General features: G+C 42.9%; 1 pseudogene; it reads left to right on the top strand.

The window, feature by feature from the left end:
- The first annotated feature begins 12,305 nt into the window (after positions 1 to 12,305).
- Positions 12,306 to 13,281, top strand: LOC101282370 (S-adenosylmethionine decarboxylase proenzyme-like; annotated as a pseudogene).
- Positions 13,282 to 16,154: the final 2,873 nt, after the last annotated feature.

Genomic DNA, 16,154 nt, shown 5'->3' with positions numbered 1-16,154 from the left:
TCTGGAATACTGGTAACACAAGAAAAAGTTTTGGCTTAAACTGGAGAAGTTGCATCTGTCTGCCCTTATGAAGTCTCTTAAGAATACTTAGTGGTGATTCAACAAGGGGGAAGTGAACTGATCTTCACTCCCTTAAGTGATCCACCAAAGAGAGGAAGGGAAGCCAGAACTTTGAGGAACAAAGTCACATGTTGGAAAGGTTCCCATTCACATATTCATTCAATAAACACAACTGAGCACTGACTGTTTGAATCAATGGGTTAGGAAGTGGGGATACATTACACAGAACCAAAGTCCTTCCCTCAACAAGATTATGGTCTAGTTGAGGAAACAGATGTTAGTTAAGTCGCCATACAAATAATTATAAAATCATAACTGTGATAAGTGCAGTGAAGGTGAGATGGACAGTTCTAGATTTGTCCGTTAGGCTGGTCAGGGAAGTCTTCCCAAGGAAAGGGATATTTGATGTGGGAAATGACAGATGAATTGAGAGTTGTCAAATAGGGCTATAAGAATTCTGGCTTGCATTGCTTGATGGATTGTAGTAAAATCCAGTGAAACACCAGAAGACAGGAAGATGAGGTGTGGGTAGGGTGTGAAAATAATAAGTTCTGTTTGGGACCTTAGTTTGAGGTACATTTGAGACATTTAACAGCCAATATCATGTGCACAATTGGATATTACTAGATACGTTAAAGAGAATATACAGACAAAATGTGGAAATCTGGCTCAAGTCACCTGGCACGCCATGTGGTAACAGGCCTTGGGTGCACACAGTTCATCTGATGAAAGAGTGTAGATGGAGAAGAAGAGGGGCCTACAGGTAGCCTTGAGGAGCTCCAAGATTCCAAGTTTAAGAAGAGGAGGATGAATGTGCCAAGAAAGCAGAGAAGGTTCCAGATCTTTAGAAGAAAAGCAGAAGAGTGTGGTATGAGTGAAGCTGAGGGGGAATTCTCTGTATTATTGTTGCAATACTTTTGTAAGCCTGAAATTATTTCAAAATATGAAGTGAAAAATCATTTTGTTAGAGCTTATTAAGATGGAGAAGGGGCCACCTCACTATCTTGGACAACTGCCCCCCATCCATAAGGACCTTCCTTAATGGGGATCAAATCTTTCCACATCCTCTTCAATGAGCCAGTTTAACTCTTCGAAGCCTATGTGTTCCTCTTCAAGTATCTATAGATTATCATCGCATCCAAACTGCTAACATTCTAAAAAGGTAGATCATGTTCAAAAAAGGTAGATCGTCTAATTTTTAACCCTTTATATTTAAAGAAATGGTACTGGCTTGTTAAATGTACATACACTACATTTTAATGTACTCCCACCTATTTATTAAACAAACAAAATGTTTAATTGAGAGCACAAGACAAATAGCTATCAGTTTGTGCATCAGGATAGGCTAGGTTTTATGGTAACAGACCAGTCCCAAATCCTAGTGACTTAAAAGACCAAAGCTTTACTTATTGCCCAAGTACCACATCTAGTGCAGGTTGTCGGAAAGCTCTGCTCACAGTGACCACTCTGACTGTACTCCTCCTCGATTCGACCCTTACCTCCAAGGTTCTTGCGGCAGGGAAAGAGGCCTTAGAGTCATGTACTGCAGCTCAGTGCTTTGGCCTGGGTGCTACACATGTCACTTCTGCTCAGACTTCCTGAGCTGCAAGTAGGCATGTGGCTGTGCCTGGCTTCAGGGGAGTGTGGGCGTATCCTTCCTGTGCACCCAAAGTGGAGGAAAGCGATAGTAACTTGTACCATGCAGTTTCAGTTTCTACCACAGAAACGATAAAAACCATGACAATGTGGCAGAAACGGCCAATTGCTTACCCAATATTTCTATTCCCTTCTGCTTCCTTACTAGTAGAACCTTGGTATGTCAATTCCTACTGAAAAGTATTCAACTCTACAGGTGCCCCGATAGCTCTGGGTGGACATATGACCCAATTTTGGCTGTTTAAATAGAAACAAGTGGAGCTTAAAGCAAAAGCAAAGATTTTCTTGATTATCAGACAAGGCTGTCTTGTGCCTTTGGCTCTCTTCCCTTCACCACCCATCATCCATCATCCTTCTTCCATCTTGCAATATGGCCAGAGTGCCTAGGAGTGCAGTAGCCACCCTATAGCTGGTACAGAAGCCTCATGCTAATGTTAGTGGGTCAGGACTACTGATGGGGCCTGTATCCTTGTAACACTGTGAGCCTCCATACCAACTGTGGGCTGCTTCCCCCACATCACTTGTTACTTCAGACAAATAAGCCAGCACTGTTGGGTTTCTGTTATTTGCAGACAAACTCAATCCTACGTGATGCAAATAAACTGTTTTTATTAGTATGTACCATAAATGACTTATTTATATAGTATCATGATTCTGAGCATTTGGAAAATATTTACAAAAATTGTTGAAATGTCCTCATTTCCCTTCAGGTAGCTAAATGGTATGTAATTTTCTATAATTAATTTAGAACAATTTTTCTACTATAACACTGAGGGAAAATTAAATATTATCAAAGGCCTACATATAAGATCCACTTTGGGAACTTCCCTGGTGGTTCCGTGGATAGGACTGCACGCTCCCAATGCAGGGGCCCAGGTTCGATTCTTGGTCAGGGAACTAGATCCCGCATGCCGCAACTAAGAGTCCGTATGCTGCAGTGAAGATCCCGTGTACTGCAACTAAGACCCGGCGCAGCCAAAATGAATGAATGAATGAATGAATAAATAAATAAAAGAATAAATATTGTAAAAATGATTCACTTTGGAGAATGATGAGTTTTGTTTTCCTTTTAATAAAATTTATTTATTTTTATTTTTGGCTGCGTTGGGTCTTCATTGCTGCACACGGGCTTTCTCTAGTTGCTGTGAGCAGGGGCTACTCTTTGCTGCAGTGCGCGGGCTTCTCATTGCGGTGGCGTCTCTTGTTGTGGAGCATGGGCTCTAAGCACGCGGGCTTCAGTAGTTGTGGCACGTGGGCTTAGTAGTTGTGGCCCACAGGCTCTAGAGCACAGGCTCAGTAGTTGTGGTGCACGGGCTTAGTTGCTCCGGGGCATGTGGGATCTTCCCGGACCAGGGCTTGAACCCTTGTTCCCTGCATTGGCAGGCAGATTCTTAACCACTGTGCCACCAGGGAAGTCCCCCAACTTTTTTTTTTTTATTTTAACATTTTTATTGGAGTATAATTGCTTTACAATGGGGTGTTAGTTTCTGCTTTATAACAAAGTGAATCAGCTATACATATACATATATCCCCATATTTCTTCCCTCTTGCGTCTCCACCCTCCCTATCCCACCCTTCTAGCTGGTCACAAAGCACGGAGCTGATCTCCCTGGGATATGCGACTGCTTCCCACTAGCTATTTTACATTTGGTAGTGTATATATGTCCATGCCACTCTCTCACTTTGTCCCAGCTTATCCTTCCCCCTTCCTGTATGCTCAAGTCCATTCTCTAGTAGGTCTGCGTCTTTATTCCTGTCTCGCCGCTAGGTTCTTCATGACCATTTTTTTTTTTAAGATTCATTATATATGTGTTAGCATATGGTATTTGTTTTTCTCTTTCTGACTTCACTCTGTATGACAGACTCTAGGTCCATCCACCTCACTACAAATAACTCAATTTCGTTTCCTTTTATGGCCAGTAATATTCCATTGTATATATGTGCCACATCATCTTTATCCGTTCATCTGTCGATGGACACTTAGGTTGCTTCCATGTCCTGGCTATTGTAAATAGAGCTGCAGTGAACATTGTGGTACATGACTCTTTTTGAATTATGGTTTTTTCACAGTATATGCCCAGTAGTGGGATTGCTGGGTCATATGGTAGTTTTATTTTTAGTTTTTTAAGGAACCTCCATACTGTTCTCCAGGTGGCTGTATCAATTTCCATTACCACCAGCTGTGCAGGAGGGTTCCCTTTTCTCCACACCTCTCCAGTATTTATTGTTTGTAGATTTTTTTGATGATGCCCATTCTGGCCAGTGTGAGATGATATCACATTGTAGTTTTGATTTGCATTTCTCTAATGATTAGTGATGTTGAGCATTCTTTCATATGTTTGTGGGCAATCTGTATATCTTCTTTGGAGAAATGTGTATTTAGGTCTTCTGCCCATTTTTGGATTGGGTTGTTTGGTTTTTTGATACTGAGCTGCATGAGCTGCTTGTAAATTTTGGAGATTAATCCTTTGTCAGTTGCTTCATTTGCAAATATTTACTCCCATTCTGAGGGTTGTCTTTTCGTCTTGTTTATGGTTTCCTTTGCTGTACAAAAGCTTTTGAGTTTCATTAGGTCCCATTTGTTTATTTTTGTTTTTATTTCCATTTCTTTAGGAGCTGGGTCAAAAAGGATCTTGCTGTGATTTATGTCATAGAGTGTTCTGCCTATGTTTTCCTCTAAGAGTTTGATAGTGTCTGGCCTTACATTTAGGTCTTTAATCCATTTTGAGCTTATTTTTGTGTGTGGTGTTAGGGAATGTTCTAATTTCATCCTTTTACATGTAGCTGTCCAGTTTTCCCAGCACCACTTATTGAAGAAGTTGTCTTTTCTCCATTGTATATTCTTGCCTCCTTTATCAAGATAAGGTGACCATATGTGCGTGGGTTTATCTCTGGGCTTTCTATCCTGTTCCATTGATCTATCTTTCTGTTTTTGTGCCCATACCATACTGTCTTGATGACTGTAGCTTTGTAGTATAGTCTGAAGTCCGGGATCCTGATTCCTCCAGGTCCTTTTTTCCTTCTCAAGATTGTTTTGGCTATTTGGGGTCTTTTGTGTTTCCATACAAACTGTGAAATTTTTTGTTCTAGTTCTGTGAAAAATGCCCATGGTAGTTTGATAGGGATTGTGTTGAAACTGTAGATTGCTTTCATTTTCACAATGTTTATTCTTCCAATCCAAGAACATGGTATGTCTCTCCATCTATTTGTATCATCTTTAATTTCCTCCATCAGTGTCTTATGATTTTCTGCATACAGGTCTTTTGTCTCCTTAGGTAGGATTATTCCTAGATATTTTATTCTTTTTGTTGCAATGGTAAATGGGAGTGTTTTCTTGATATCACTTTCAGATTTTTCATCATTAGTATATAGGAATGCAGTAGATTTCTGTGCATTAATTTTGTATCCTGCTACTTTACCAAATTCATTGATTAGCTCTAGTAGTTTTCTGGTGGCATCTTTAGGATTCTCTATGTATAGTATCATATCATCTGCAAACAGTGACAGCTTTACTTCTTCTTTCCCAATTTGTATTCCTTTTATTTCCTTTTCTTCTCTGATTGCTGTGGTTAAAACTTCCAAAACTATGTTGAATGATAGTGGTGAGAGTGAATAACCTTGTCTTTTTCCTGATCTTAGCAGAAATGGTTTCAGTTTTTCACCATTGAGGACGATGTTGGCTGTGGGTTTGTCATATATGGCCTTTATTATATTGATGTAAGTTCCCTTTATGCCTACTTCCTGGAGGGTTTTTATCATAAATGGCTGTTGAATTTTGTCGAAAGCTTTCTCTGCCTCTATTGAGATGATCATATGCTTTTTCTCCTTCAATTTGTTAATATGGTGTATCACATTGATTGATTTGCATATATTGAAGAATCCTTGCATTCCTGGGATAAACCCCACTTGATCATGGTGTATGATCCTTTTAATATGCTGTTGGATTCTGTCTGCTAGTATTTTGTTGAGGATTTTTGCATCTATGTTCATCAGTGATATTGGTCTGTAGTTTTCTTTCTTTGTAACATCTTTGTCTGGTTTTGGTATCAGGGTGATGGTGGCCTCGTAGAATGTGTTTGGGAGTGTTCCTCCCTCTGCTATATGTTGGAAGAGTTTGAGAAAGATAGGTGTTAGCTCTTCTCCAAATGTTTGATGGAATTCATGTGTGAATCCATCTGGTCCTGGGCTTTTGTTTGTTGCAAGATTTTTAATCACAGTTTCAATTTCAGTGCTTGTGATTGGTCTGTTCATATTTTCTATTTCTTCCTGGTTCAGTCTCAGAAGGTTGTGCATTTCTAAGAGTTTGTCCATTTCTTCCAGGTTGTCCATTTTATTGGCATATAGTTGCTTGTAGTAATCTCTCATGATCCTTTGTTTTTGTGCAATGATGTGTTTTATACATTGTTTCTTGTAAAATTAATCCATCTAACCTAATAACATAAGACATTAAAGTTAGTTGTTCAAACACTGATAGTCATGAATACAGCACTAGTAAATGTTCTTCCTCCAACTAATCATCACCCTAGTTACTGATATAAATCATTTTTTAAATGAATGAATTAATTTATTTTTGGCTGCGTTGGGTCTTCATTGCTGCGCATGGCCTTTTTCTTTAGTTGCAGTGAGTGGGTGCTACTCTTCCTTGCAGTGTGCAGGCTTCTTATTGCAGTGGCTTCTCGTTGTGGAGCATGGGCTCTAGGTGCATGGGCTTCAATAGTTGTGGCATGTGGGCTCAGTAGTTGTGGCTCGCAGTCTTTAGAGCGCAGGCTCAGTAGTTGTGGCACATGGTGTTAGTTGCTCTGTGACATGTTGGATATTCCTGGACCACGGCACGAACCCATGTCCTCTGCGTTGGCAGGTGGATTCTTAAGCACTGAGCCACCAGGGAAGCCCCAGTATAAATTATTCTTAAATATACTGTTTATTTAGCAATACATGTAAAAATTAAAAAATATACCTTAAGAATTAAAAATTAAAAAATTAAAGAATACAGCATTAAAATGTTGCTATACTGAACAAAACTTAGCTAACTGAGATAGCATTTTGGAAATCACTAGAGAAATTGCCCACTACTTGAAAATAAGAGAAAACTTTGGGTGGGACAAAATTACAGTCAGTAAACTTTCTTACTCATATAGCTCATGAATTTCTGTTTCACCAATTCTACTTTATCATAAATTATGTGAGAACTTATTTTAATATGTTTGCTTTACTTAAAAATAGGAATTACATGGGGCTTCCCTGGTGGCGCAGTGGTTGAGAGTCCGCCTGCCGATGCAGGGGACACAGGTTCGTGCCCTGGTCCGGGAAGATCCCACATGCTGCGGAGTGGCTGGGCCCGTGAGCCGTGAGCCGTGAGCCGTGAGTCATGGCCACTGAGCCTGCGCGTCAGGAGCCTGTGCTCCGCAGCGGGAGGAGCCACAACAGTGAGAGCCCCGCGAACGGCAAAAAAAAAAAAAAAAATAGGAATTACAGTAGTCTTTTATCATGTTTTCCTCATAGGGAGAAAACTCTTATCAAGAGCAGTTCTGGATGCAAGAGCCCCACGGCAAACCTGCAGCCTTCCAGAAACACCCATGGAAGACCTGGAGAGCCTCTAGCAGGTACCTTTGATTAGGCATCTCTGTCTGCATCAGTGCACCTTCCCTTTGCAATTCATTACTTGGCGCCGAACTTGCTCTGACTTCAGGAAGAAGCAGTCTATGTTGCAGTATCTCCATTGAGCCACTGACATGGGCCTGAAAGTTGCTTTTTAAGTGGTCAGATGAAGCTAGCAGGTACTTTCAGATCAGCAGTGCAGTAAGCGGAGCCTAGAAGGATCATAGTTGCTGGTAAATTTGGTGTTCTTTCTAGATGCCCCAGACCTAAGGATGGAGTGATAGTCAGTGATGCTGGTTGGAAACCATTGCTTCCTGAGCTATGGACATTTCAGTATTTCTACACCCCACATTTCTACTGCATTGGTTTATTCTCCTGTTTTACTTCCATGCAAATGTTTTTCCCCAGTCTACCATCTCACTGCTGAGTGGCTCAGCTCTAATCCCACCTCCCCGAACAGCTTTTCCAGATCTTATCAGTCACCCCCCCATAGATGCCCATAATTTGTTGTCCATATCCCAGTGGACCTTGTATCTTTTTTTAATAATTAATTAATTAATTTATTTATTTATTTTTGGCTGCATTGGGTCTTTGCTTCTGCGCTCAGGCTTTTCTCTAGTTGCATCGAGTGGGGGTTACTCTTCATTGTGGTGCACAGGCTTCTCATTGCAGTGGCTTCTCTTGTTAAGGAGCACGGGCTCTAGGTGCGTGGGATTCAGTAGTTGTGGCACGCGGGCTCAGTAGTTGTGGCTCATGGGCTCTAGAGCGCAGGCTCAATAGTTGTGGCACACAGGCTTTGTTGCTCCGCGGCATGTGGAATCTTCCCAGACCAGGGCTCGAACCCGTGTCCCCTGCATTGGCAGGTGGATTCTTAACCACTGTGCTGCCAGGGAAGTCCTGGACCTTGTATCTTGTGCTTGCTTTCTCACTGGACTGCTGAGCTCTTAGAAGGAAGACCTTGTTGTTATCCATATCTGACTTCCTCCTCCCCATCCCCAACCTCTGGGTTTGGCACAGTGTATGGACCTTGAAGGAGCTTCATGTGTACTTGAACAGAAGTAAGGGATATTTGAGATTTTCTCCATCATGTGGTTGATTCTGTCTTCCTCCCATAAATAAGTGGAGATTGGCTTGGGATCTCTGGAGTGGTCTGTGGCCCTTATAAAATCCAAAGGGGAAGAGAACCTTGGTTAAAAGAAGAAATGAAGAAGGACCCACTTCTAATTTTCTTTGCCAAAGCTCAGGTCATTGCTTCTTCTCTGAATTGCTCCAACTTGCTGAAATGGAAACTTCCTTTAATTTGGGATAGGTAAGAGTAATTTTGGGCAGATAAGAGCCCTGGGAAGCTGTCATTGCCCACTGGCTTGGCAGGGATACTACTACAAAATGATTATGCAAGATTTTTTTCTGTCTACTTTGAATTATTTTTTAAAAACCTAGATTACTTGATTTAAAAACAATAGATCTGGGACTTCCCTGGTGGCGCAGTGGTTAAGAATCTGCCTGCCAATGCAGGGGACATGGGTTCGAGCCCTAGTACGGGAGGATCCCACATGCTGTGGAGCAACTAAGCCTGTGTGCCACAACTACTGAGCCTGTGCTCTAGTGCCCACGATCCACAACTACTGAGCCTGTGTGCCACAACTACTGAAGCCCACACACCTAGAGCCCATGCTCTGCAACAAGAGAAGCCACTGCAGTGAGAAGCCTGCGTACCGCAACAAAGAGTAGCCCCCACTCACCGCGACTAGAGAGAAAGCCCGCACACAGCAAAGACCCAATGCAGCCAAAAATAAATAAATTAAAAAAACAATAGATCAAGGTCTACTTCTGGCACTACTGAAACCCAGAGTGTACAAAGGGGGCCTCAGGTGTCCCAGACAGCCCAGCATTTGGAAGATGTAATGATTCACCATCTCTTTGCATTTGTTTGTCATTTGTTAATTACTTGATGGAAATATTAGAGAGAATGAAGTTGTGCACTGGGGTGAATACCTTTTAAAGGAATCAAAGAGCAAACCTTCACATGCCAGGTCTTGTAAAATCTCTCATGGGAGGATTTTCCTTAAAAGGAAAAAAAGGGCGAAATTGATTAAACTTATTTCTGGCAAAACAAAAGAGGCTGCAGTAAATTCCTGAAAAGCACAGTCTCACCTCTTCGGCCCTGTACTCCTCCTCTCCCCTCACTCCAGTCCTCATCAGGGAGTGTAGGAGGCTAATCAGAGAAACAGAGAGAGACATGTTACACCCCCAGCCCTCTTCTCTGCCCTGAGATGCCCATAAAAACCTGGGCAAGGAGAGACATCTTGACTGACTCTTCTTGTTTGGGGGCACCAAGTCCTCACTTCCGGGAGACACACACACTGGTTTCCCTGCAGTGTCGGGGTCTATCCTGCCCATCTGAGGAGGACAGGCGTTGTTCCACAGAGTCTGGAAGTCTCAGGCCCAGCAGACCCTTCCAACCCGCAGAGGCCCTGTGCGCCGCGCACGGCCTGGGTGAAGGGAGGGGACCAAGAATGACTGGACTGGTCAGGGAGGGAGGAAGGAGGAAGGAGAGCACCCTGATGTCTGCGAGGCCTAGCGGGCTCCAGAAAGGGTCAAAGTCAAGGCCTCACAAGCATGGCTGTGGCCGTTCCCTCCCTGCAAGCACCAGCCTCGTGGATGTTTGTACGCGCGCTTTAAAATATTCTATCAGGCTACCCTTTCATTGCTTAACCCTCAGTATCCTTCTGTAACAGCATCCTTGCATTTGTAGAGGACTGTGTGTTTCACAGCAGCACCTCGTATTCCTGAGACAGGCTCGGTAGGTACTCTGACCCCGGGGAGGCATCGGGGCGTCTGGATCCTACAGCTCTGTGGAAAGGCCAAGCACAACCTGTTGTGAAGAGCCTACGCTGTGCTAGGGGCTGCTGAGTTTTGAGATGTGGACATGTAGGGTGGGGAGACTTAAGAGCAAAAGGAAGGCATTGGGAGATCCCTGCGTCGTTTCCCTTCTGCTCCAGGGCGCACTTGGGACCCCCAGTGTGCTGCCATCCTGGCCAGTCTCTCCGCCCAGGGGAAGGAGGGCAACCTCTGAGGTCTGCCTGATTTTCCTTCCTCACACCGTTTACTCTCCACCATTCCCTGATCCCTCTCAACACACACAACCCTGTGCACTGACTCCTTCCTTTATTCTGGAGCTGCTCATTTTGGGAATAAAAAGGAGAGGGATTGACTATGGATGGGACATGGGGTAGAAAGTCTCAGAAAATGAAGATCTCTTTGAGGTCAGAAAGGAGGTCTACTCCTCACAGGTAGGGATTCCGATTGTCTGATTGTCCAACGTCACAATCAGACAGGAGCAGGTATCTTGTTGCTTTCCATCCACTCTGCATGGGTGAGTGTGAACAAGGTTTCACCAGGCCATGTTCAGTTGTATACTGTTGGTGTTTGAAAGGGTATTACCTTCAGGAATAGGGATGCTTTATGCTCTGGTGGTGAGGGAGGATGAACTGGGAATGAGAAGACCCTTGTTCTAGGCCCAGTACAAAATCTCTGTGTGACCTTGGATGTGTTATTGAATGCAAGTCTGTGTGCCCGACGCACGGTGAGGCCAAACAATACCAAAACTTCGGAGTTTGGAGCAGAGAAAGGTTTATCACAGGGCCATGCAAGGAGACGGGTGGCTCATGCCTTAAAAACCCTGAACTCCTCGAAAGCTTTCATCAAAGCCCTTTTATAGGAAAGGTGAGGGAGGGGCGTGGTCAGTTGTTGCAGACTTCTTGGTGTCAGATCCTCTGTTCTTGAGGTCAGGTCATGGTCAGGTCATGATGTTCCTGTAAACCTCCACCAAAACAAATGGTATTCTCTGTTCTGACAAGAAAAGGCAAGGTCCCAAGGCTCAACTTTCATCCTCTGAGGTCCAGGACCTGGCTAAGAGGAAGGGGTCCCTGCACGTCCGGTTACCCTGCCTGGGAGCGTTCGCTCACTGAGGGAGCCAGGCCCCAGGACCAGCCCTCAGGGTTTTCATTTAAACCGGAGAGAATCATTTGTATAGGAGCAATAGAAATACATATTGTAGCAAACACCAATCAGGTTAATTCCCAGCTCACAACAATTGCCCTTTTTTGAGAACAGTTGCCCAACTACAGAGGTGGATCTGAGGTAATGATGTGCAGTGTCTTTGCAACTTAACCCTGACCTCTGGCCACCTCCTAGCGGTAGACAACTGATCTAAGCTGGACCAATTTTTGCAACTTGAATGGAGAGACTGAAGCTATTACCCTAATGGCAGTGCCCATGTAGTCCAGTTGCTGAGGCCTCCACGGACTGTGACCCATGGAGACTGCTGCTGCCATTAGGTCCTGGAGGTAGGGATGGGGGAGAGGTTCTGGGCTGCTTCAAGGTCTGGGCCCAGCCAGTGGGCGGCCCTGGCGAGGACTCTGGAGCTCTGCAGGACACAGCCCTCAGCCTGTCCCTGGGCCTGCGGCTCACCCGCTGGCCTGAGGCCAGAGGGCCTGGAGGGCCCCAGGGAGAAGGCTGTGACCTGCTTCTCACTGTACTTGCTGCCGCAAGGACCACTGCCAGGCTGACTGTTGGCAGAGCGGGACCTCTAACCACTGCCCTACGGGTCTCGTGCTAACGGTGGCACACTAATGGTTGCACTAACGGCTGCGCACCCGCTCCGCCCCTATTACAGGTTGTTCACTTAGCTAGCTGCTGTCTCTACTCCCTCTGATGGCAAACAGGGGACTCTGAGACACTGAATTTTATCTGCCTCTGTTTCCAGCAAACTCGTGATCAACTTTCGTCTCTCTCTGCACTCCAGAAACAAAAAAGGCCTGGTAAATTTTATTAATGCGTTCCTTAAAAAAGAGTCAATATAAAATTAAAGCAGAAAAGGAGACTGAACTTTGGTAACACAGTTGGAGTAATTGGTGGCACTGGCAGCAATGGGAGAAGAGATTTAGTTGATTTTCTGTGGTTGTTAATTATTTGCTAATCTCCTGGTGATGGAAGCCGCACATTTTTTTTCCGAAGGAAGCAAGAAGCTGCTGGACTTCTAGTTCTCCTGGCAGCAACCTGTCACAAACCAAGGATCTGGGGAATCTTCAAACCACCCCATGATCCCAGTGGGACATACTTTTGAAGGATGTTTAGTGGTCAGTCATGAGTGTGGCAAAAACTGACAAGCAGGAAGCTTATGTGTTCAGTGAGAATAACATTTTTGTCTCCAAGAGATGTTTCATTTTGAAGATGTGTGGTACCACCTTCTGCTGAAAGCACTGGTTCCCCTGTTGAAGCTTGCTAGAAATTACAACGGTTTCGATTCAATTCAAAGCTTCTTTTATTCTCCTAAGAATTTCATGAAGCTTTCTCACCAAGGGAACCCACACTGGAATTTCCAGGAAGAAATAGTTTCTAAATATAATTTTTCCCAATGGAACAGCATATTGTATAGGACGGATGAACTCTGACTGTTCATATTGGTATACTCTGGATTTTCCAGAGAGCTGAGTAATCAGTCAGCTAGATCAAACCCAGGAAATACTGATGAGTGAGCTTGACCCAGAAGTTATGGACTAATTTTACGTGAAAGATGGTGTTACTGCACAGATGTCATTAATGAGAGTAGAACTCGTGCTAGGTTCTGTCATTGATGTCACACAGTTCAATCCTTGTGGGTATTCAGTGAGTGGAATGAAATCATAGGGAACTTACTGGGCTATTCACGCCACTCCAGAACCAGAATTTTCTCAGGTAGCTTTGAAACAAACTTCATATGAACTCTTATAATGACCTGATTAAGAAAGTTGTGGGGTTTTATGCCAGGAAAATTTTTGATTACGCTGTTTGTCAACAGTGCTTTCTTTGTCCCACAAGATTGAAAGTTTTAAATGCCTTGATTACCAGAGGAGTGCTATGTTCAGTGATTACAGTTTTGTTTTTACCAGTTTTGCTAAGAAACGGTAATAACAGCAGAATTAAGAAAAATGAAGTAAAAATGCAAAAAGAAAACGTATAGAAGAAGGTGATGGCTGGGCCCGCAGCTGATACTGAGGTCCATGCTTTCTACAACCACTACCTTGTTGCAGAAAGCCCTAGATGTGATGACAGTGTAATCATTTTGGATTGTATGCGTTACTATACCAAGGAGTGAGATATCTTGCATGAATGGTCTCTTGTGTGTTTAGGTATTCTATACCACTCTTGCTGTGAAACTGAAGTGCATATAGAAAAACCCGTTACTATATGAAACTTTATAACACTTGTGAAAACAATTCACTTTGGTTTATGCACAGTGTAATATTTCTCCAGGTATCAACCAAAATTTCCCATAGACAGAGGTTTTGTCCTCATTAGGTGCTGGCCTCAGCCTAACCATCTGGGATTGTTCTATTAAATTGCGGTCAGAATTTGTACATTCTAGTTACTGTTACTTTCTAGAATGTATTCTCTACTAATGTTATTGAAACCAATTTCTACTTCATACAGATGTTTTTCGTAAACCAATTAGTTTTTCTTCCACGAATCAAGTCCTCCTAAGAAAATGATTGCAGTTACTCATTTTTTGTATTTTACTATTTTAACATTATTGCTCCTTACATTCCTAGTCCTTTAATTGATTTTTTTCTTACCTGGGTGTCTCCCCTGCACCCCTCAAATAAAGCAATACACAGTTACACTGTGGATTTATACTAATCTTTTTTTTTTTTTTTAGCTGTTGGGGGTAGGAGTTTATTAATTAATTAATTTATTTTTGCTGTGTTGGGCCTTCGTTTCTGTGCGAGGGCTTTCTCTAGTTGCGGCAAGCAGGGGCCACTCTTCATCGTGGTGCGCGGGCCTCTCACTATCGCGGCCTCTCTGGTTGCAGAGCACAGGCTCTAGACCCGCAGGCTCAGTAGTTGTGGCTCACGGGCCTAGTTGCTCCGCGGCATATGGGATCCTCCCAGACCAGGGCTCAAACCCGTGTCCCCTGCATTAGCAGGCAGATTCTCAACCACTGCACCACCAGGGAAGCCCGATTTATACTAATCTTATTACCCATAGGGGAAGCTGGGGTAGATCTTGGGCTTAATATTCATTTAAGGTTAAGAGAATTTGGCTTCCTTGTAAGTGGCATGGGCTCTTTTGGAAGATAGTGACAAAATAAACTTCATTAGTTGATTATCAAGGATGACCCATAGAGTGTTGTAGATTGGGATGTAGATGTACTGACATGACTGTACAGAAACCATTTGCCATCCTGTGCTTCCCAGTATATGAGATTAGCTTCTCATGAGCACTGTGCCTTTACTAACGTGTGAAGTAGTGGTATGCAAGGATTTATTTATTTATTTTTATCACCGAGTTTATGAGCAGGGAGATTTAGCATAAAGGCTGTACTGGATTCAGTAAGTCAAGCTGGCTTGGATCATTCACTTTAGGTTTTACATTAGCAGCCATTTCCATGAATTTCCAGTGACAGTTTCTTGTAAACTTTGGTTTAAAGCAGAATCAATGTCTTTTTCACCTTGTGACTTAAAATCCTGTGACTTTGTGATGCATATGATAGTGTTCTGACTTCATCTGTGTCTCTCAGTGTGATGTTCCCTTCACCATGGCTTCATAGGATCAAGTGAATGACTGCTAGAATGAGAGCTGTCCAGGTTATTCAGATATATACACAGGGAAGCAGAATGGTCTTCATAAAACATAACATACAGAATTCCAATAGTCAGTTAGAAATGCCTGGAAATATAGGCTTTCAAGAGTTAGCATCTTTTAGCTATGTTTGCAGATATTGTGGCATTTGCAGCCAAGAAGAACAGCAAAGTTGACTAAATTTTGTATTTCTTCTTGTCCTCAAAATGTTGTTTTGATTCTTTTTGGGTTGATGCAGTGATGTTTTGTTCTTCTGTATTTACAAATGAACCACACTTCTTTAGTGTTTCTAAACAAAAAATCTACTTTGCTTGTAATCAAGTGGCTGGAATACTGTTTTGACTTAAGCATGTTGTTGATTGAAAGTTTCACTTAAGAAGCTTTCAATCGATGTGATCAGCTTGTTTCTGTAGTTAGCACAGAAGTTAACCTAATTAACTTCTGTAGTTAGTTAACCTAATGTTTCAGTGTCCTATTTTGAGGACTAATGTTCAGAGTGAATTTTTTTCTTGAACAAAATCCTAGTAGATATCCTAGGAGGTATGATAACATTTGTTGGCTCAAAGTCTGATTTTTTCCTAACAGGTTCAGGAATTCTATCTAATGTTGAAAAACTGCACACATTGGTATGCAGCAAAGCCTAGAAAAGAGAAAACTGTAGATTGAATAGCGATATAAATTAATCTTAGTATTATTGAAGAGGGAATTTTTGGTACCATAATTTCTCCCCTCACGGTGTTGGATTTAAATCAGTTGAAATATATTTCTGTACCACAATTTAAGTGTCAGTTAAAGTTTGCTCAATTAGAAAAATATACGCACGAGCTTGTTTTCTCTACAGTGGGCAGAGTATCTTATCTCTGAGTTGTGCCCAGTGTGGGATGCTCATGGAGTCCTGCACATCCATTGCTGCCGGTTACTTATTAGCTATGAACACTTTCCCGCCTAGCTTCTGAGGTAGCGCTTATTCTGTTACAGGAAGAAATGATCCTATGTGAGAGACACTGGTGGTAGCAGAGCTTAGGGAAGGGTGTGGTAGAAATCCAGAAGGTGGGCATGGTCTTTAGGACCCAGGCCCTGGAGAGTAGGCAGTGGAATCCTCGAGACATAGGATGCAGAGGTGCTAAAAGCAAACCTCACTTCATTGATTTCATGTTTGTACCTGTCCTGTGAGCAAGATCCCAGGCTGAGCATTGTGAGAAGTGCCTGCCTTCAAG

This window comes from Orcinus orca, chromosome 14 (genome assembly GCF_937001465.1).
Source record: "Orcinus orca chromosome 14, mOrcOrc1.1, whole genome shotgun sequence".
NCBI lineage: Eukaryota > Metazoa > Chordata > Mammalia > Artiodactyla > Delphinidae > Orcinus > Orcinus orca.
This window is presented reverse-complemented; position numbering and strand designations above follow the sequence as displayed.